This window comes from Zalophus californianus, chromosome 5 (assembly GCF_009762305.2).
Source record: "Zalophus californianus isolate mZalCal1 chromosome 5, mZalCal1.pri.v2, whole genome shotgun sequence".
NCBI lineage: Eukaryota > Metazoa > Chordata > Mammalia > Carnivora > Otariidae > Zalophus > Zalophus californianus.
Genome location: NC_045599.1, coordinates 9,730,593 through 9,751,799, shown reverse-complemented (window position 1 = coordinate 9,751,799; position 21,207 = coordinate 9,730,593).

Genomic DNA, 21,207 nt, shown 5'->3' with positions numbered 1-21,207 from the left:
ATGTAACCTCTTTTTCCTTCCGTCAATTCTCGGGAGGTATAACTCCCCCTTAGTTTATACATAGGAATACCAGAAGTACAAAAATAATAAAGTAGGTCTTTGAGCAGTAATTCTCAACATTTCAAGTATGTTAACAACCTATTCCTTCTCCTTGACTTTGTGACTCCGTCAGGTAGCAAGTGACAAGATTTTTAATTTTGGTCACTTTATTGGGGACATTCATGCCCCCCTCACTTTATTTTAAGAACTGAACTCATGGGAAAAGGGCCTACAGTGTAAATAAGCCACCTACCCTTTCCCTTTGGAATGACTAAAGACTGTCTCCTTGCAGTCTTCAAGAAAGGGGAAAGGGAAGTTAGTTTGGGGTTACCAATAATCTCAGCTCCAGTTTTAGTGGACCACGAAAGACTACTCTAACAGAAAAGACAAGACAAATGCTTTTGAAGAGAAGCATGAAGAGGGTTTGGAGGGAGAGGAGTTGTCTTGGCAAATGGAAGGGAGGATTCTGGGAAGACTAAGTAAAGTGCACCCAAGCGAAGGTTTTGTCAGGTCTTGTATTTATACCAGTCCTTCCTGGACTGCTATTAAGGATAAGAGTGGGGCACTCCCTGGGAGGTCCTGGTAAGCACCAAAGGCCAAGCTGAATCCAGTCCCAGACCTACAACCATGGAGCCTTCCCACCAAGAACGTTCTTACAGCTACCCACTGGCCTCAGGACAATGACGTCCACTCTCTATTTCTGCCACCTGCAACAGTGCCTCAGCAACGTCCTCTAAGAAGCCATGTTTCAGGCACCCACAAGCCCTGGGTCTGCTATTTAATATAATTTAATTTAAATCTATGAAGTGTCACGGACACATCCCAAAAATGTCCCCAAACAGCTATAAGCCCAAAGAGAACATCAAAGAGCCCTGTGCCTTCTCTCAAGGGGCTAAAGCAAGCAGGTTCAGGACCCAGAATGGAGGCTGAGGTTAGTGATATCCACAAACATTCTTTATAAAACACGAAATCGAGTATTATCATATTTCTTTAGAGAACTTGAAAAGATGAGCTACAACCCTGGAAAAAAAACAGAGACCCTCCAAAGGCCTGTAAAAACGGAGATTATAGGCTTTTTTAACATCACCTCTGAGACAGAGAGTTACATATTGCCCTGGAAATACAAGGCCATGCTTTCAAATCAATAGACACTAGCGGAGGAAGAAAAGATGGCGGAGGAGTAGGGGACCCTATTTCAACTGGTCCCCGGAATTGAGCTGGATAACTATCAGACCACTCTGAGCACCCACGAAATCAGCCTGAGATGTAAGAAGATCTGGATCTCTACAAACAGAACATCGCAGGCGGTTGGTTTCGAGGTACGAAGCAGGGAGCCCTGATTCTGTGGGCAGATATCAGAGGATAAACGGCAGGGGGAAGGAGCCTGGCTGTGGGGATCCTACACCGCTGGTGAGCGACGGCCTCGCGCACTGGGGACCAGGCACAGACTCACAGACCTGTAGTGGCGGGGAAAGGACTTTAGGGCAGTCACGGGGGGAGGGGGGGACCCGGAGAGGCGGGGTCGCGTGTGCGAACTGGGAGCAGCTGGCGGTTTTAGAAGCACAAAGTGTGGAGACGTGCCCCGACATGGAGGCAGGATTGGGGGTGCTGCAGAGGGGCGCACAACCCAGGCCACTGCAGTTTATAGCAGCACAGACAGAAACGGAGACAGTGTGGCCTGGAGAGCTCACTGAAGAATAGACTGCGGTCTCTCTGCTCTGAGGCAGAGGGTTGGAAACGGTCTCTTCTGCTCTGACTCGCGGAAAAGATGCGGAAAGCTGCCAGGGAAAGTTGCCAGAGAACAAAAGCCCCAAAAAACTGATTTCTACTGAGCCCATCCACCACCATGGGTGGGCAGGGCAACTCTGCCCAAACAGGGTTGTCTGAGTAACAGTGCGGCAGGCCCCTCGCCCAGAAGACAGGCTGGGAAAACAAGAGGCCAGCAACCCTAAGCCTATAAAACAATGTGCATCTTGCTTGGGTCCTGGTCAATAATTTGGACTCTATACATTCCCTCAACCAGCCATCAACAGAAAGACTGGAGGAGGAATCCCCAAAATAGGAAAAACTCAGAGACTATGATTTATGCCACAGATTTACAAATAGATTCAAATATAACCAAGATGTCAGAGATGGAATTCAGGCTAGCAATTGTGAAGACAATAGCTAGAATGGAGAAATCAACTAATGGCAACACAGAGTCTCTAAGGGCAGAAATGAAAACTGAATTGGCAGAACTTAAAAATGCTATCAATGAGATCCAATCCAATCTAGATAATCTAACACCTAGGGTAAGTGAGGCAGAACGAATAAGCGACCTGGAAGACAATATAATAGATAAAAAGAGAAAAGAGGAGGCCAGGGAAAAACAACTCAGAATCCATGAAAACAGAATCAGAGAAATAAGTGACACCATGAAGCGTTCCAATGTCAGAACAATTGGAATCCTGGAGGGAGTGGAGAGAGAGAGAGGACTAGAAGATGTATTTGAGCAAATCATAGCTGAGAACTTCCCTAATCTGTGGAATGAAACAAACATTTGCATCCTAGAGGCAGAGGGGACCCCTCCCAAGATCAAGGAAAACAGGCCAACACCCCGGCATGTAATAGTAAAACTCGCAAATCTTAGAACCAAGGAAACCATCTTAAGGGCAGTTAGGGGGAAGAGATTCCTTACGTACAGAGGGAGGAACATCAGAATAACGTCAGACCTATCCACAGAGACCTGGCAAGCCAGAAAGGCCTGGCAAGACATATTCAGGGTACTAAATGAGAAGAACTTGCAGCCAAGAATACTTTATCTGGCAAGGCTGTCATTTAGAATGGATGGAGAGATGCAGAGCTTCCAAGACCAGCAGAAACTGAAAGAATATGTGAACACTAAGCCGGCCCTGCAAGAAATATTAAGGGGGGGGTTCTATAAAAGGAGAAAGACCCCAGGAGTGATATACAACAGAAATGTACAGGGACAATCTATAGAAACAAGGACTTCACAGGCAACATGATGACAATTAATTCATATCTTTCAATAATCGCTCTCAACATGAATGGCTTAAATGTTCCCATTAAACGGCACAGGTTGCAGACTGGATAAAAAGACCCATCCATAGGCTGTCTACAAGAGACATTTTGAACCTCATTTTGAACCTAAAGATACATCCAGACTGAAAGTGTAGGGATGGAGATCCATCTTCCATGCCAGCAGACCTCAAGAGAAAGCTGGGGTAGCAATTCTTGAGACACAGGGGGACACTATATCATTCTTAAAGGGTCTATGCAACAAGAAGATCTAACAATTGTAAATATCTATGCCCCCAACATGGGAGCAGCCATCTACATAAGCCAACTGTTAACCAAAATAAAGAATCATATTGATAACAATATGTTAATTGTAGGAGACCTCAGTACTCCACTCTCAGCAATGGACAGATCATCCAAGCAGAAAATCAACAAGGAAAGAAGAGCTTTGAATGATACACTGGACCAGATGGACCTCATGGTTTTATACAGAACATTGCACCCTAAAACAACAGAATACTCATTCTTCTCAAGCGCACATGGAACTTTCTCCAGAATAGAACCACATACTGGGTCACAAATCAGGTCTCAACCAATACCAAAAGATTGAGATTATTTCCTGCATATTCTCAGACCACAATGCTTTAAAACTGGAACTCAATCACAAGAAAAAATTTGGCAGAAATTCAAACACTTGGAAGCTAAAGACCACTCCGCTCAAGAATGTTTGGGTCAATCAGGAAATCAAAGAAGAACTTAAACAATTCATGGAAACCAATGAGAATGGAAACACATTGGTCCAAAACCTATGGGATACTGCAAAGGCGGTCCTAAGGGGGAAATACATAGCCATCCAAGCCTCACTCAAAAAAATAGAAAAATCCCGAATTCACCAACTAACTCTACACCTTAAAAAACTAGAGAAAAAGCAACAAACGATGCCTAAGCCATGCATTAGAAGAGAAATAATTAAAATTAGAGCAGAGATCAATGAATTAGAAACCAGAAACACAGTAGATCAGATCAACAAAACTAGAAGTTGGTTCTTTGAAAGAATTAATAAGATCGATAAACCACTGGCCAGACTTATCCAAAAAAAAAAGAGAAAGGACCCAAATTAATAAAATTATGAATGAAAGGGGAGAAATCACGACTAACACCAAGGAAATAGAAATAATTATTAGAAATTATTATCAACTATATGCCAATAAACTGAGCAATCTGGATGAAATGGAGGCCTTCCTGGAAACCTATAAGCTGCCAAGACTGAAACAGGAAGAAATTGACAACCTGAATAGGCCAATAACCAGTAACGAGATTGAAGCAGTGATCAAAACCCTCCCAAAAAAACAAGAGTCCAAGGACTGATGGATTCCCTGGGGAATTCTACCAAACATTCAAAGAAGAAATAATACCTATTCTACTGAAGCTGTTTCAAAAAATAGAAACAGAAGGAAAACTTCCAAACTCATCCTATGAGGCCAGCATTACCTTAATCCCCAAACCAGGCAAAGATCCCATCAAAAAAGAGAATTTCAGACCGATATCCCTGACGAATATAGATTCCAAAATCCTAAACAAAATCCTAGCTAAGAGGATCCAACAATACATTAAAAGGATCATCCACCACGACCAAGTGGGATTTATCCCTGGGATGCAAGGGTGGTTCAACATTCGCAAATCAATCAACGTGATAGAACACATTAATCAGAGGAGAGAGAAGAACCATATGGTCCTCTCAATTGATGCAGAAAAAGCATTTGACAAAATACAACACCCTTTCCTGATTAAAACTCTTCAGAGTATAGGCATAGAGGAAACATTCCTCAAGATCATAAAATCCATCTATGAAAAACCCACAGCGAATATCATCCTCAATGGGGAAACGCTGAGAGCCTTTCCCTTAAGATCAGAAACACAACAAGGATGCCCACTCTCACCACTATTGTTCAACATAGTACTAGAAGTCCTAGCAATAGCAATCAGACAACAAAAAGAAATAAAAGGTATTCAAATTGGCAAAGAAAAATTCAAACTCTCTCTTTTCACAGATGACATGATATTTTATGTGGAAAACACAAAAGACTCCACCTCCAAATTGCTAGAACTCATACAGCAATTCAGTAATGTGGCAGGATACAAAATCAATGCACAGAAATCAGTTGCTTTCTTATACACTAAAAACGCAATTGTAGAAAGAGAAAATAGAGAAACGATTCCATTTACAATAGCACCAAAAACCATAAGATACAGTGGAATAAACCTAACCAAAGAGGTAAAGGATCTATACTCTAGGAACTATAGAACATTCATGAAAGAAATTGAAGAAGACACAAAAAGATGGAAAAATATTCCATGCTCATGGATTGGAAGAATAAACATTGTTAAAATGTCTATGCTACCCAGAGCAATCTATACCTTCAATGCCATCCCGATCAAAATTCCAATGACATTTTTCAAAGGACTGGAACAAACAATCCTAAAATTTGTATGGAATCAGAAAAGACCCCAAATCACCAAGGAAATGTTGACAAAGAAAAACAAAGCTGGGGGCATCACGTTGCCTGATTTCAAGCTATATTACAAACCTGTGATCACCAAGACAGCATGGTACTGGCACAAAAACAGACATATAGACCAATGGAACAGAATAGAGAACCCAGATATGGACCCTCAACTCTATGGTCAAATAATCTTCGACAAAGCAGGAAAAGACATGCAATGGAAAAAAGACAGTCTCTTCAATAAATGGTGCTGGGAAAATTGGACAGCCACATGCAGCAGAATGAAACTCGACCATTCTCTAACACCATACACAAAGATAAACTCAAAATGGATGAAAGACCTCAATGTGAGACAGGAATCCATCAAAATCCTAGAGGAGAACATAGGCAGTAACCTCTTCGACATCGGCCACAGCAACTTCTTTCAAGATAATCTCCAAAAGCTAGTGAAACAAAAGCAAAAATGAACTTTTGGGACTTCATCAAGATAAAAAGCTTCTGCACAGCAAAGGAAACAGTCAACAAAACAACAAGGCAACCCACAGAATGGGAGAAGATATTTGCAAATGGCACTACAGATAAAGGGCTGGTATCCAAGATCTATAAAGAACTTCTCAAACTCAACACCCAAAACACAAATAATCAAGTCAAAAAATGGGCAGAAGACATGAACACACAATTCTCCAAAGAAGACATACAAATGGGCAACAGACACATGAAAAAATGTTCATCATCGTTAGCCATCAGGGAAATTCAAATCAAAACCACACTGAGATACCACCTTACACCAGTTAGAATGGCAAAAATGGACAGGGAAAGAAACAACAAATGTTGGGAGAGGTTGTGGAGAAAGGGGAACCCTCTTACACTGTTGGTGGGAATGCAAGTTGGTACAGCCACTTTGGAAAACAGTGTGGAGGTTCCTCAAAAATTTAAAAATAGAGCTACCCTATGACCCAGCAATTGCACTCCTGTGTATTTATCCCAAAGACACAGAAGTAGTGAGAAGAATGGCCATGTGCACCCCAATGTTCATAGCAGCAATGTCCGCAATAGCCAAACTGCGGAAAGAACAGAGATGCCCTTCAACAGATGAATGGATAAAGAAGATGTGGTCCATATATACAATGGGATATTACTCAGCCATCAGAAAGGATGAATACCCAACTTTTACACCAACATGGATGGGACTGGAGGAGATTATGCTAAGTGAAATAAGTCAAGCAGAGAAAGTCAATTATCATATGGTTTCTCTTATTTGTGGACCATAAGGTATAGCATGGAGGACATTAGGAGAAGGAAGGGAAAAATGAAGGAGGGGGAATCGGAGGGGGAGATGAACCATGAAGTACTGTGGACTCTGAGAAACAAACAGGGTTTTGGAGGGGAGGGGGGAGGGGGGATGGGTTAGCCTGATGATGGGTATTGGGAAGGGCACATACCGCATGGAGCACAGGGTGTTATGCAAAAACAATGGATCATGGATCACCACATTAAAAACTAACGATGTATTGTATGGTGACTAACATAACATAATAAAATTAAAAAAAAAATAGATACTAGCTATGTCAATGTAACCTTCCAGACTTCCCTACTTCCCAGGTCCATACCGCAGGGACCTAGAAGTCAGCACTCCATCTCTACAACCAGTAAAAAGCTGAACAAACCGAAAACATCAACAACTCTTCTTAGATCTGTAAGAGAATTGAGGTCATGGGGCAAACAACAGCCCCTAGAATTGGACAGTCAGACAGACAGACAAATGCAAAGAACACCAACATCCCCCAGCAGAGGCCTCCATGGGAACCAGGTCCCCCGGGGGTGGGAAAACCTGAACTGTAATTGCTAGAAGCTCCCTGTGGACAAGTCTGAGAGTTAAAACCCCAGGGGACCCAGTGAGAGGGAGGCCCCCAAAGTTGTGTGAGTTTTAGCCTCTTGGAGCTCAATGTGGTTCTCACAGTGGGGATCAGAGAAAAGTCCCCTGGTGCCTCCAACAGAGGGAGAAAAAGGGGGCCATGTTGAAATACACCTGAGCATCCGGTCAGGAGAAAGTGGGTAACCCCAGCCTGACCTGCTGGATTATTATCAGAGCCTAAGTGACCTGAGGAAGGGGAAATACACAATCCCAGCCCCCTTTATCCATCCTGTGCCACCACAGCGGGGAGAAGAAACCAGAGAAATGCAGGTGAAGTCTAGAGTCCAGAGGTAAAGGCTCAGGGTAAAGACAAAGGCCTCGCTCCTAGGACTATAGCCGCCTCCCCTCGCCCACACCTCACCACGCATTACTAAAGCCGGGTTACAGCAGTCCCCTTCATCCAGTTGGTGACATCTGGTTATCATGAAAACATTACAAGGCAGACTAAAAGGCAAAAAAAAAAAAAAAAAAAAATCCCAGTTTGAAGAGACAGAGCAGTTGTCAGATCCAGACGTGACAGGGATGTTGGAATTATCAGACCAGGAACTTAAAACAACCGTGATTACTATGTGGAGGCCTCAAATGGATAAAAGACGATACGCGACTGACTACACCTTCCAGAATTTTCCAGAAAGTTTGAAACTGTTCACCTTCCCTTGAGATCTATCTCTTGATCTTCACCCAAAAACAGAATGGTACTGGTTACCAGACTAAACTCAAGGACAGGGAATCACAGACCATCAGAGCAGGGCCAACGTCAACTCTTCCCTCTCCCCTCTGTTTCCTATTTTGACCCCTACCCACCACTCCAGGCCATACTCTGCAGTCAACTCCAGAGCCCCTTCAGATAAAAGCTCAGGAACTCACTGCTTTGAAGGGTAAATGAGGGTCTAAAGGTGTCATGGCTCCCCGGGGCATCTGCGTCATAAAAGAGGAGGGTTCAGACAATAACGCACCTCTGAAGGTGGATTTGAGAATTTTGTTTCCAGGTTAAGGGATTTTTTCTTTTTGGCTGGGTCTCTCTAAATCCCCCAAATTCAGAGGCAGGTTAGCATTTACTCTAAAGCTGGGACCCAGAGGCCTGTTTCTTTCCCAAGGATGAGAGATTTTCACTAATGTGCTCTTTTTGATGTTTCTCCAACTCAGAGTCTGGAAAAGGCTCTCTTCTACCCGCCCCCCAGATAGAGAAACTAGCTACCAGATCCACTGGGGGTCCAGCTGGGGGCCTTAAAACGGACGAAACTGACTCCAGTTTAAAATTATTTATAAAAGGGTCACCTTCTTTTATTTTAATGAGTCCCCAAATGGAATCTTTCACCAGATTTCTGAAAAGTGTAAAAACTAACAAATATTGGATTTGTTTTCCTTTCCCTAATCTCCCTTCTGCCATACAAGGGCTAAGGAGCAACAAAATGACCCCCCAAAAGGCTTTTTCTGCATGGATGGCATAGGACAGCTAGGCATGACTCTTAAGCACTTGAAAAACAGGGCCTCCTGTAACTTTCATGAAAATACAGGGAGTTAAGGGCTATTTTTATCCCTAAGTGACTGGTCCAAGGCTTTGCAGCCAGGGAGGGGGAGAGCGGGAAACTTTGGTGCACAGCCTCTTGACTCACTCTACTACTCCTTATTACCGAAGAAAGCCCAAAGCCTTCAGCTACCACATGAGAGAAGAGGATCTGATTAAGCATGAATAAAGGAAAACTGCTCTTTTATAGATTTCAACGTTTTTACAATAGCAATATAATTTGAGAGATGGAGCCTCAACAGAATAGAAGCTGAAATAGGAGTCTCTGCCTTGATAGACTAGTTAGCATTGATACATTCTCTGAGCCCCTATTAGATCATCCATAAAATGATGATAGTAGCCAATATCTTAATTTGTATACAGAGTAATGGTACATGAAAGTTCTCCAAAAACTGTTAAGACCCCATCTAAATGTCAGGAGCAATTATTTTTATCCATATATATGATTGAGGGACAAAACACAAATCATACACTTGCAGCCACTGAGTTAAAGGCTCTTAATGAGTTAGAAAAATTAAACACTCTCCTACTTGTGTTTAAAACTGGCATCACGCAATATAAAGATGAACAATGAAATTCAGGCTGATCGTTTCAATTTTTAATTTTTCTTTCCTTGGAATTTTCTTTTATTCATCTCTTTATTCCATGCCAGCACCTCAAACGGCACTTTTTCCTGGTTTTTGAAAAAGAGACCACCCTGGTGCAAAATGCAAAGGACCCCCCAATGATGTGGCCAGGCCTGGCCTCAAGACGGGTTCTCCACTAAAACTTGAAAACATTCTCCAAGGCAGATTATATATAAATAAAGAGATTACGGCTTCCCCTCCAGCAGCAAACTGCCCCGTGTTCCCACACATCTCCCGTGAGACACGTCTACTCTTGATATCACTGATTATCAATACAGGATCATTCATTGTATGGCTTACTTGGGTTATTCAAGATTAAAGAACATATACAGAACAAATATTCTTCAGAGAAGACCCTACCCTTTTTCCTCACTTGTGAGCTTCTCCCATGTGGCTCTGGATATTTTCACTAACATCTCACCAAACCTCCTGACTAAAACGCTCATAAACCTTTTCCTCAAACCGACCACACTACATGCTAACGGTCTACATATTGCTTATCAGCTGAATTTCTTTTTCTGCCTGTATTACCATGTCTTTGCTGTACACTGTCAGGTGTATATATTTTTCTGTTGGTATCTGTTAACTTTTTTTTAAAAAGCAAATGCAGCTTTATTGGACCCCTTCCATAGAATACTCAACATATTAGCTATACACAAATAGGTTATTTCCTAAAGTAAAATAAATTTTAAAATTATAAAGGGTAAGACCAGCAAGGTATTTTAGAGATCATTAAGCTCAGATTTTTCCAAAGTATTTCTTTTTTTTTTTAAGATTTTATTTATTTATTGAGAGAGAGTGAGCACATGCACGAGCACTCACTCTCAAGAACACGGGGCAAGGGGGGCGCAGAGGGAGAGGGAGAAGCAGACTCCCTGCTGAGCAGGGAGCCCTACTTGGTTCATTCCCAAGACCCCAACATCATGACCTGAGGAGAAGGCCGATGCCTAACTGACTGAGCCACCCAGGTGTCCCCAAAGTATTTCTTATGGAACTATACTTCCAGGAGTAGTTAAAAGTTGCTATCTTAAAAAGAAAAAAAAGTAATAATGGAAGTTTTTTCTAGGGTCAAATAAATTTTGGCAATGTTGAATAAAATAGTATTTGGCAGATTTCTTTACTGCAGCAATTCTTAGTGCTAATGTGCTTCGTGAATTTCCAAGAAAGGGACGTTTCTTGCTGCATTGTCCAAGGAATCATATTTTGAAGGAGTCTGTAGAATGTACTTTGGAGGGGGCGCCTGGGTGGCTCAGGCGTTGAGCGTCTGCGTGTCTCAGGCGTTGAGCGTCTGCCTTGGGCTCGGTTCATGATCCCAGGGTCCTGGGATCAAGCCCCGCATCGAGCTCCCTGCTCAGCGGGAGGTCTGCTTCTCCCTCTCCCACTCCCCCTGCTTGTGTTCCCTCTCTTGCTGTCTCTCTCTTTCAAATAAATAAATAAAATCTTTAAGAAAAAAAAAAGAATGTACTTTGGAGGAGGATAATCTATTTTGACCCTCCCCACCCCCCTCCCCACACACACACTAAGCAAAGTGATTTTCCTTGTTACAAATCTGGAAGAAAAATCATGGCCAGAGCCCACATCTCCTGACCCCCAGGCAGGGCTCCTTCCTCTAAGTCATAGAAAGTCAGTACTGAGATGGATCTGCACAATCAGACTTTAATAAAATTACCCTTATCTTCCATTCATTTCTACACCTATTCCCACAATTTATCACTCCTAGAAACCCAGACTCCTTTTCTTTTTCCTTGCCACTTCACAAATTTACTGCCCTTTGTTAAAATGCTTATATAAGCCCTTGAATCCAACCACCCTTTTGGGATCTTCATTTCTTATCTACTAAGGCCTCCCCACACATAAACATCAAAATAGTAACATCAAATAAAATTTGTACACCTTTTCTTCTGTTAACCCATCTATTTGTTAATTTAATTAGCATGCCACAGTCACAGAAGAGGGTAGAAAAATTTTTTTTCCTTCCCTACAACAACCACACTTCCCTCTGTAAAACCACCTGCACCACATCTGTGTGCTCTTGGACCACTGAATCAGATCAAAGAAGTCAGGATATGAAGAAGAAAGAGCAAAACCAAAGAAAGAGTGCCAAATTAAAAAAGAATACTGTATATTATCTATGATTTCAAGACTTTAAGTCAAAATATGATAGGACATGAGGTTCCACTTTTCAACAGATATATTAATCGCTGTAAGATTTTATCTACATACACAAATCTACAAGCCACTAACACTGTTACAAAACTCACAGTTTAGCTTCATCTCTTCACAGGGATCCACATTAGTCTTATTTACATGGAAATCATCCTCCGCTTCTGTGGTTTTACCAGAATGTCTCCAGGAAGTTCCATTCCCAGAATTCTTTTAAACAGCCTCACAGTTTTAATTGGTACACTTGATTTCCCTCACATCTTTTTCCCTCAATAAACTGTTGATCAATCAATCAATAAGCAGAGATGTACAACTAATGAATGGATAAAGATGTGATATATATGTCTATACACACACACACACACACACACACACATATATATATACAATGGAATATTACTCAGCCATCAAAAAGGATGACATAGATGCAGCTAGAGAGAATTATGCTAAACGAAATAAGTCAGAGAAAGATAAATACCATGTAATTTCACCCATATGTGGAATTTAAGAAAGAAAACAGATGAACATATGGGAAGGGGGGAAAGAACAAAAGGAGAGAAGGAAACAAACCATAAGAGACTCTTGATGACAGAGAACAAACTGAAGGATGGAGGGAGGCAGGTGGGGGATGGGCTAGATGGGGGATGGGCCTTAAGGAGGGCACTTGTGATGAGCACTGGGTGTTGTATGTAAGTGATCAATCACTGACTTCTACTCCAGAAACCAATACTGCACTATATGATAACTACCTAAAATTCAAATTAAAAAAAAATAAGCATAGATGTAGATATCTGGTGGGGTTAGGGCACTTCTAACCTTGACATAGAACCAGTTTGATTTCTCTGAAGTAAAAAAAAAAAAAAATTCCTTTTGCCTTTAAGGCTTCTCACCTAGGTTACCCTTCCAGGGATCAAAATCCGAAAGCCCAGAAAGTGATCTCAATTTATCAAAGCTGTTGGAAAGGAAAGCCTTTGACATGCAGCATACCTGCACACCTGTTTTGACCTGGATTGGCTGCTCAGTCCTGTTTTGACCGGGATTGGCTGCTCAGTCTCCAGAAATCCCCTGGGGTTTTGGGCTTCCTCTAAGGGATAACTAATACACACAGGAGTACACACCAGCTCTTCGTAAAACACTTCCTTCTTTCTCTTCTGTCCTGCTCTAATAACTTCACCAATATAGGTCAACCCACAGTTATTCCTTGTATGCAAAACAATTACCCTGCAAGCCTCCTTCAAGTTTGACTTCTACCTTATTGTTAACTACTGCTATGACAGTAATCACTGTTATATTTTTACCCATGACACTTCACAGAAAAAGATCATGCCCTCGTTTGTCAAGGGGAGAAATGCCATAAGGCTAATGAGTGAGGATTCCTTCACATTATTAAAGCTCTTTTGACCCAGTTTCTGCAGGACAAGGTGTGAGCACATCAAGGCTGCCAGTTCCTAATGCATTTTCCAGATCGGTTCACTTTAACAAGCATTTTTTTAAAACATCTTAAATATACAAAGATTAAAGAGACATGGCCTCTGCCCCCAAGGACTCGGAGTTAAGTGGGAGCAAGAGAAATAGGAAAAGGTATTTTGAAGGTAGTATGACAAGTGCCAACCAGAGGGGAATGTACCGTGATGCTAATGAGGCCAAAGCTCTCACGTCCACAGTCCCTTTTGAGAAAGAAGGTTCCTAGCATAGGGGCCAATGGCAGGCTGCCCCAGGATGGGCCACTGTGGCATGAACAGTATTCTGAGTTAAAACCAATCAAAACCCAGCAGACTGAGGAAAAACTGTTAACATCCCCCCTCAACTACCTGCTTGTACCAGGAAGAGAGCTATTAACAGAGACACCCCCTTTTTTTAAGATTTTATTTATTTATTTGACAGAGAGAGAGAGAGAGAGAGAGCACAAACAGGGGGAGTGGCAGGCAGAGGGAGAAGCAGGGTCCCCATTGAGCAAGGAGCCCAAGGCAGGACTCAATCCCTTTGTGGGAGAAATGTATCTATATAACAGGGTAACCCCTTTGTTTTCCAAACATCTCCTCTCACCTTCCTGCTAATGAGCTTTCTCCCCTTTCTCCCATTTGTATCCTCGGACCACTGCCCCCCTCCTTAGCTCACCCAAGCGTCATGTTGCCTATCTTTGGAATTTCCATGTCTGTGTGGATTCCTCATACGTATGTGTGTATGCTATTAAATTTTATTTTCTCCATTAATCTCACATCACTTTGATTCATACTCCAGCTAGAAGGATCTTGAAGGGCAAAAGAAATTCTTCTTCCCTGACACTAGCAAGATGTTGATATGATCATAAGCTTTTGTAGTTACAAAATTAAGATTTTTGTGTACTCCTTTTCATTTATTTATTTATTTATTTATTTATTTATTTATTTATTTGAGAGAGAGAGAGAGAGAGAGAGCACAGGCGTGCAAGTCAGGAGGAGCAGAAGGGGAGGGAGAAAGAATATGAAGCAGACTCCACGCTGAGGATGGAGCCCGATGTGGGGCTCAATCCCACGTTGGCGAGATCATGACCTGAGCTGAAATCAAGAGTCGAATGCTTAACTGACTGAGCCACCCAGCCTCCCCTGTGTACACTCTTTCTTAAGAACGACACCCAAACCCTACAGGCCTCCAGAGCCTTATGCTATCAGAGATCAGCCCTGATGCTCCTCTCCCATTTTTGGAAACAATGGGTTTTGACTGGTTAAGGACAGGAAATCCACCCTCAAACCTCATCCAAAGTAACCACAACACAGAGACCTTGTAACACAAATGATAAGTCCACACTATTATGATGATGATGCTGTCAGCAAAGACCTTAACCACGAAAGGATATGTTTTTTCAATGTGAAATTAGGACAGAATTTAATGAAATAAATAGTCAAACCTCCATCTCTCCTCATTGACGCTATTGTAAGAACTGGCCTGGCCTTCTCCTAAAGGCCCTGAACATCCCTAGCAGAGCAGCTTTTGTACAGAGAAGTGGGTAAAATGCTAACTTTCTGAAGTGGAAAACTTTTACATAAAGATGAGGCAAAGCAATTTATAGCACTAACTTGGGCGTTATAGAATTTAGAATCAATAAGCCTTGGGAACTCCCCAAATCTATCTATACATAAAGCATATTGATAGCTAGTTAGACACAAGAGAGAATTGAGATATATTTATACACACACTCACGCACATATGTGTGAGCTTAATTATGTCAACCCAAATTCCAGGCATACAGATGACTCCACCTAAAACAACATGCTGCCTTCCCACGTCCCACAGAACTTAAGGTAGTGAGCTAAAGACTCAAAACTCCATTCCCTCTTTATCGCCATCCTTAAAATTCTCACTTTGATATATAGAGGATCAAGAACAGAATTAGATCTATTTAAGTCGTTACTTGTTAGTCAAATGAAAAAGAAACAAACAGTAGCCAAGGCGACTCTAGGTCAATCGTGAACGTCTTCAGTTTCCCATTAAGTCATGCTTTCGGGTTACTGTGGGAGATGCTAAGGCTGCCACCCCCTGATCACAGGAAGGGGGCCATCCTGAGAGTATTTCCTTCAGAAAGCAAACAAGCATGGACTATTTTCTGTTATCTCTGCCTCTTCTAAAAGTGGGCCCAACAGAGAAGCCCCGGGGCTGGCTCAGGACGTGGAGTGTGCAACTCTTGATCTCGGGGTTGTGAGTTTGAGCCCCATGTTGGGTGTAGAGATTACTTAAAAAATAAAACAACCCTTAGGGATGCCTGGGTGGTTCAGTTGGTTGGGCATCCAACTCCTGATCTCAGGAGTTCTCAGGTCCTGATCTCAGGGCTGTGAGTTCAAGCCTTACATTGGGCTCCACGCTGGGCATGGAGCCTACTTTAAAAAAAAGAAAAAACTTATCAAAAAAATATATATATAAATAAAAGTGGGACACACAGCCGTTACTTCCACTACCATTCCCCACCATTCTACCTCCTTTCTTCCCACCTGTTCTCATTTCCTTTTCCCAAAGCTAGCTTATAAGGCTTTTAGCACAGTTTTTATTCATCCAGAAAAAATGTTTAATAAGCATCTTAAGCTGGTTGGCAAAGTTTTTGCCATTTTGCTTCACACATCCAAAAAAAAAATTTTTTTTTATTCTTTTTTTGCGGGATGCCAGTGAGAGATACAAAGTCGAGTTAAGACCCTGTGTGTTCCGTGTCTGCCTCCCACGGGGTCCCCATCTATGTTGTAAGGTTGCTACCGTGGGTTTGTCCATGCAGGGCGGCAAGTTCCTTTAGAGCAATGTGGCATCTGAGTATCCTCCCAGGCCCTTCTCAGGCAGAGAGCTTTTCATGTGGGAAGCATGCTCAGAAATTACCTAGGAAGGAGGGGGACTAATTTCTCAGCTTTCATTCTGGTAAAGAACATTCAAGAGGACTATTCCCTTCCCTTTTAGAAGACACTTCTGGTGTATCCGTGGTAATATTCCAGTTTTGAAAAACCACCTCATTAGAAAATCAATTCTAGGCTCTGCTCCTAACCAGCCATGTGATTTTAGGCAACTCGACCTCACTGAGGATCAATTTTCTCATAAGTAAAATGGATAATAGATTCCTTTGCTTTTTCTTTTCTTTTGGTAATGATGTATTTCTACCTCCCTGAAATACTCTAAAAAATAAGTGGAAGATAATTTATGCAAAACAGTTTCCTTCACCTAATAAATATTCAAACAACATTGCTCTAATTGTTATGACATAAAATGCAAAGTATAATGCCTGGTAGAAAGTTCGGTATTCTCACTGATAGGATTAACTGTATTTATCACCTGGCACTCAGGTGTTTTTTGTTTTGTTTTGTTTTTTGTTTTGTTTTGTTTTGTTTTGTTTCACCAGGCACTCTGTTTGACTAATAATGCGTGATGCAGTCCTGTTTCAAGGTTTAGCTCTTTTGCTAGTGTGGAGTTTTCAGAAGTGTTCCAGAAGTTGGGCTTTACTGCAAACTATTTGGTCTAAAGAATATTTCCAGGATTTTGAACACTATATGGGGGAAAAAATTACACCTAATGTATACCCAGTTTTTCTCTCCTTTCCAATGAAGACTCAACAGAAGGTTCTACAGTGAACTGAAACGAGTAACGACAGAGGAGTAAAATGAATTAAGAGCATCATTAGACCATTAACTGAGAGCATCACTCAACTCAGGTGGGACCATTTGATGCATGAGGCATGCACTCAGCAGTGAGACCAAGTCCTAAGTACCGGATCTTTCACTCTTTAGTTATGTGGCCCAACACAACTTACTTGCACGACACACACACACACACCCCCTATGAGGTTACTGTGATTACATTAAATACTATATGTAATCAACACAGGCGCTCAGTAAATGTCAACATTTGCTTTGGTGAGGGCAGCAGAGCATGAAGATTAAACAGATGTTCTGCCAAGAATGGGCTGCATTCCCCCCTCATGTTTCCAATACTTCATCAAATTCCACAAAGACACAAATTATGAACAACACATGCAACCAACAACCTTTGAAATGATATAGAGCAGTAATGATTTTTCCACTCCATTTTTCCCAGAATTATAGAAAGAGTAAAGGAAAAAATGAGCCTGCCGTCATTCTTCCGTCCGCACTCTAAATTTGGAAGTTACATTAATTCTCTTTACATTGACTGCCTCGCTAATGAGTTTACCAAGTGATATTATACAATGTTGACAGTAAATATTTCATCTTAGCCGCTGACTACATTTATTAACTGAATTTTTCATGTGTTTATTTACTGATTTCATTTCTTCAATGCTTAATGATGTATCTGCAAAAGGAGACTCAGACATGAATGAACCAGATTGCAACTCCCATGAGGGCAAAAACAAATCTGACAAAGTTCACAGAATAAGGACAACTACCAAGTCACATTGGAGGCAAAGAACAAAATCTTTTCTAATTGGCTGATTTGGATAAATTACATTTTAAGTTCTGTACCCTTTCCAACATGGCAACTTACACACACACACAGGAACTGAATTATGCTAGAAATTATTACCCACATGCAGTGAATCGCTCTCAGCCCTAGAACACATGAATCTTTTGCAAGATGGTCTGACTATTCAGAAAAAGATTATAAATCATTTTTATATTGTTCACGTGTGTATGTGCATGTGTACATGTGTTGCAGTGTTGGGTTAGGAAACATGCAAAAAATAATCTTGACCTTAGACAACCTTAACGTGATTAACTTGTCAGGGAATGCATTAGAAGAGTAAACAACTATTCACCTTTTTACCATGTTCCCAGCTTCTGGTGCCAATGAGAAGCAAACAGCTCATCTACCCTAGGGTTACTCTTATGTCTCCATCCTAGACTCATAGATTGGCTTCTGAAATTGAAAAAAAAAAAAAAAAAAAAAGGAAGGTTATCTGCTTGTCTTCTCAGAAGGTCAAAATTAGAAGGAAAGAGATGAACCAAGTCACAGATCTGTTTTAGTATCCGTAGACCAGAAGATATTATTATAAGAAGAGAAACCTGAACAAATTTAAAAAGAAAGAAAACAAGATGGGGCGCCTGGGTGGCTCAGTCGGTTGAATGTCTGCCTTCAGCTCGGGTCATGATCCCAGAGTCCTTGCTTCTCTCTCTGCCCCTCCCCAAGCATCCCGCCTCCCTCTCTCTCTCTCAAATAAATAAACAAATCTGAAGGAAGGAAGGAAGGAAGGAAGGAAGACAGAAAGAAAGAAAAAAAAGAAAAGAAAAAAAGAAGAGAAAACAAGAAGTACAGCACTTGAAATGGATTTTCTTACATTTTGTTAGTTCCAGGAATTATAAGTTGGCAGAAAGAGGGAAAATCTTCTATGTGATGGTGGGAGTCACCTGGGGGGATGGGAAGGCAGGTGGAGAAGGGGTCAGAAGGCCTCCCTGTGGGTCCCAGCTGTGTCCCTGGTGCACTGTGTGACTCTTCACAATACATCAATGGGGCTCACGTTCCTGTTCTATAAACTCTGAAATCTGGGCCAAAGCATGCTTAAATAATCTTAGAGATGATTTCCAACGTCCACTTCACACAACGTATATGTATGTGTCTACATCTATAAATGCATCTGTTACACTTCAGCCAGGAGACTGAACATAACTAAAAGCTGGTTAGAACTAGTGGGACCAGGGTGGGGGCGCCTGGGACCAGGGTGGGGGCGCCTGGGTGGCTCAGTTGGTTAAGCGTCTGCCTTCAGATCAGGTCATGATCCCAGGGTTCTGGGATCAAGTCCCGCATCAGGCTCCCTTCTCAGCAGGGAATCTGCTTCTCCCTCTCCCTCTGCCCTCCTTCCACTTGCTCTCTCTCTCTCTCTCTCTCTCTCTGTGTGTGTGTCAAATAAAAAAGTCAAAAATCTTTAAGAACTAGTGGGACCGGGTGGGGCCATCCAGCTGGGGTGTGGGGCTGCAGAAGGAAGTCCCGGCAGTGGAACAGGGTAGAACAGCACAGAACCCAAAGAAGATTGCAACTATAGCTGTGATCCAAAGGTGCATTCCAAGGATCACCGAAAGCAAAGGTCACAGAAGATGCAGATGGGGGGCCATCGGGGGGACACCTCAAAGGTGAGAATTTAGCAGCCAAAGAAAGTCAGTGGGCAGGGTAGCTAGGTGAGGTGCAAACACAGTAAGAAGACCCTGGTGAAGGATGCTGTCCAGTCCACTGGTTTAACCACAGATACCTATATTAGAAAGAGAAGAGATCGTGCAAACCAGAAGCAGCAACATGTCAATGTCAATGTCATCCATCCATGTTCTCACTCCCTTCCACCCTCTTTTATGATCCTTAGAAACAAGAGAGAGGTTTAGTTGCAGCAGCAGATGGTCAGCATTGCCTCCATTCCCATTCAACTCACAAACCCTCACTGTCCAAGAACCAGGTCCTACAAAATCAGACAGTGGAGAGTGGAGGAGGCAAAGCCAGCATCAGCGAAGTCCCAGACAAGAGGGACCCCATGCGCTGGCCCTGCCCCTCCTCAGGGCTAGGAGGCTGTGGGAAACAGAACGCCACAGCGACCACTGGTGCATGTTCACTCAGACTCTGAGATCTCTGAGAAAACTTGAGATTGCAGGGTTAAAAATAACCCAAAAGGATCAGAGTGAAATGCCCTTGGGACGTGTGTGGTCAGTTCTAAAGTACGAAGCAGCAGATGTTTAATAGATAGGAAGGCAGCTGTAAACAGCACACTGGGCACTCCCCTCTTTGTTCCTTTATTCTGTTTTAAAGATCCTTACGTGCTTGACTACTCCTGGGTACGTGGAGGAATGTGCCTTACTATGCCGCTGCTGTAAATCATTATAGATCTATATCGCTGTAGAAGGTATATAAGAGTATGGAAAATAAACCTCGGTGCCTCGGGCTGATTGCTCGGGGTCCCCTGTGCCTCGTTATTACTGTCGTCTCTTTTTCTCAGTTCCTTCGCCGCCCCAGGTCCCTGACTCTCAGAGGTCGACAGGAGGCCATGGCCAAGGACAGGCACCAAAGCCCTATGTCCCCTTCCTCCAAGACTATGTTCCTCTTCCACTGGATCCAGAGTTCCTTCTCCCCAAACCTGCTTCCAGGCAACCTGCATAGACCTCTTTCTCAGTCTGTCCATCTAAGGGGAAACCATAACCTCCAAGTACACCTCTAGACCCAAGTGGCATTCCAAGAGTGCCTTTTGAGGACAGCGCTTAGCTACACAGACCGGGTGTCCACATGCATGTGTGAGACAATCCTCCCCAACGAAAGATGGGGTTGGAGATGGAACAACACGGGCCATGGGCTAGGGGCTGGTCTCAGCGCTGGGGAGCTGGGAGCCACGGATGAATGGCTTCATCAGCCCACATTCTGGCACCTGACTCCCCAGAGTCTCACAATTCAACATTGAACCCGGCTCCTACCTTCATACCAAGGTAGAATGGTAGAACATGTTCTACTCTTTTCACAGGTAGCTTAATATATAAATTCGCACTTCTTAAACTATGGTATTAGGCCTCCATTTCTACCTCCGCCTTGGGCCCTGCAAAGGTTAGGAGGAGCCCACGCAGAGCAAAGCAAATCTGCAATGTTGACTTTATTTATACCGACAGCAACAGAGGTGGTCATACCAAAAGAGGGTCTTGAACACACGTGGATTATTTTTACATGTTTAAATAGAATCGACCCCATACTCCTTTCTTTATTCTCTGAGTGTATTCAGATTTCCAGTGAGTTCCAGAATAATCTTTTTCTACCCCCATGTGTGTTGGGAGGGGATGACAGGGGGTGGTTAGGGTGTGATGGTTCCACCATACCCCAAATTCTTTGACCAAATCTGGCACCTTGGCAACATTTTTTTTTTTTTTGGTAGCCATAACACTAGTTGGGTTTTATCCCCAAATGCATACAAAGAACATGACATTTCTGTGTTCCATATTTTGCAAAGAACAAGACACTTATTCTATATCT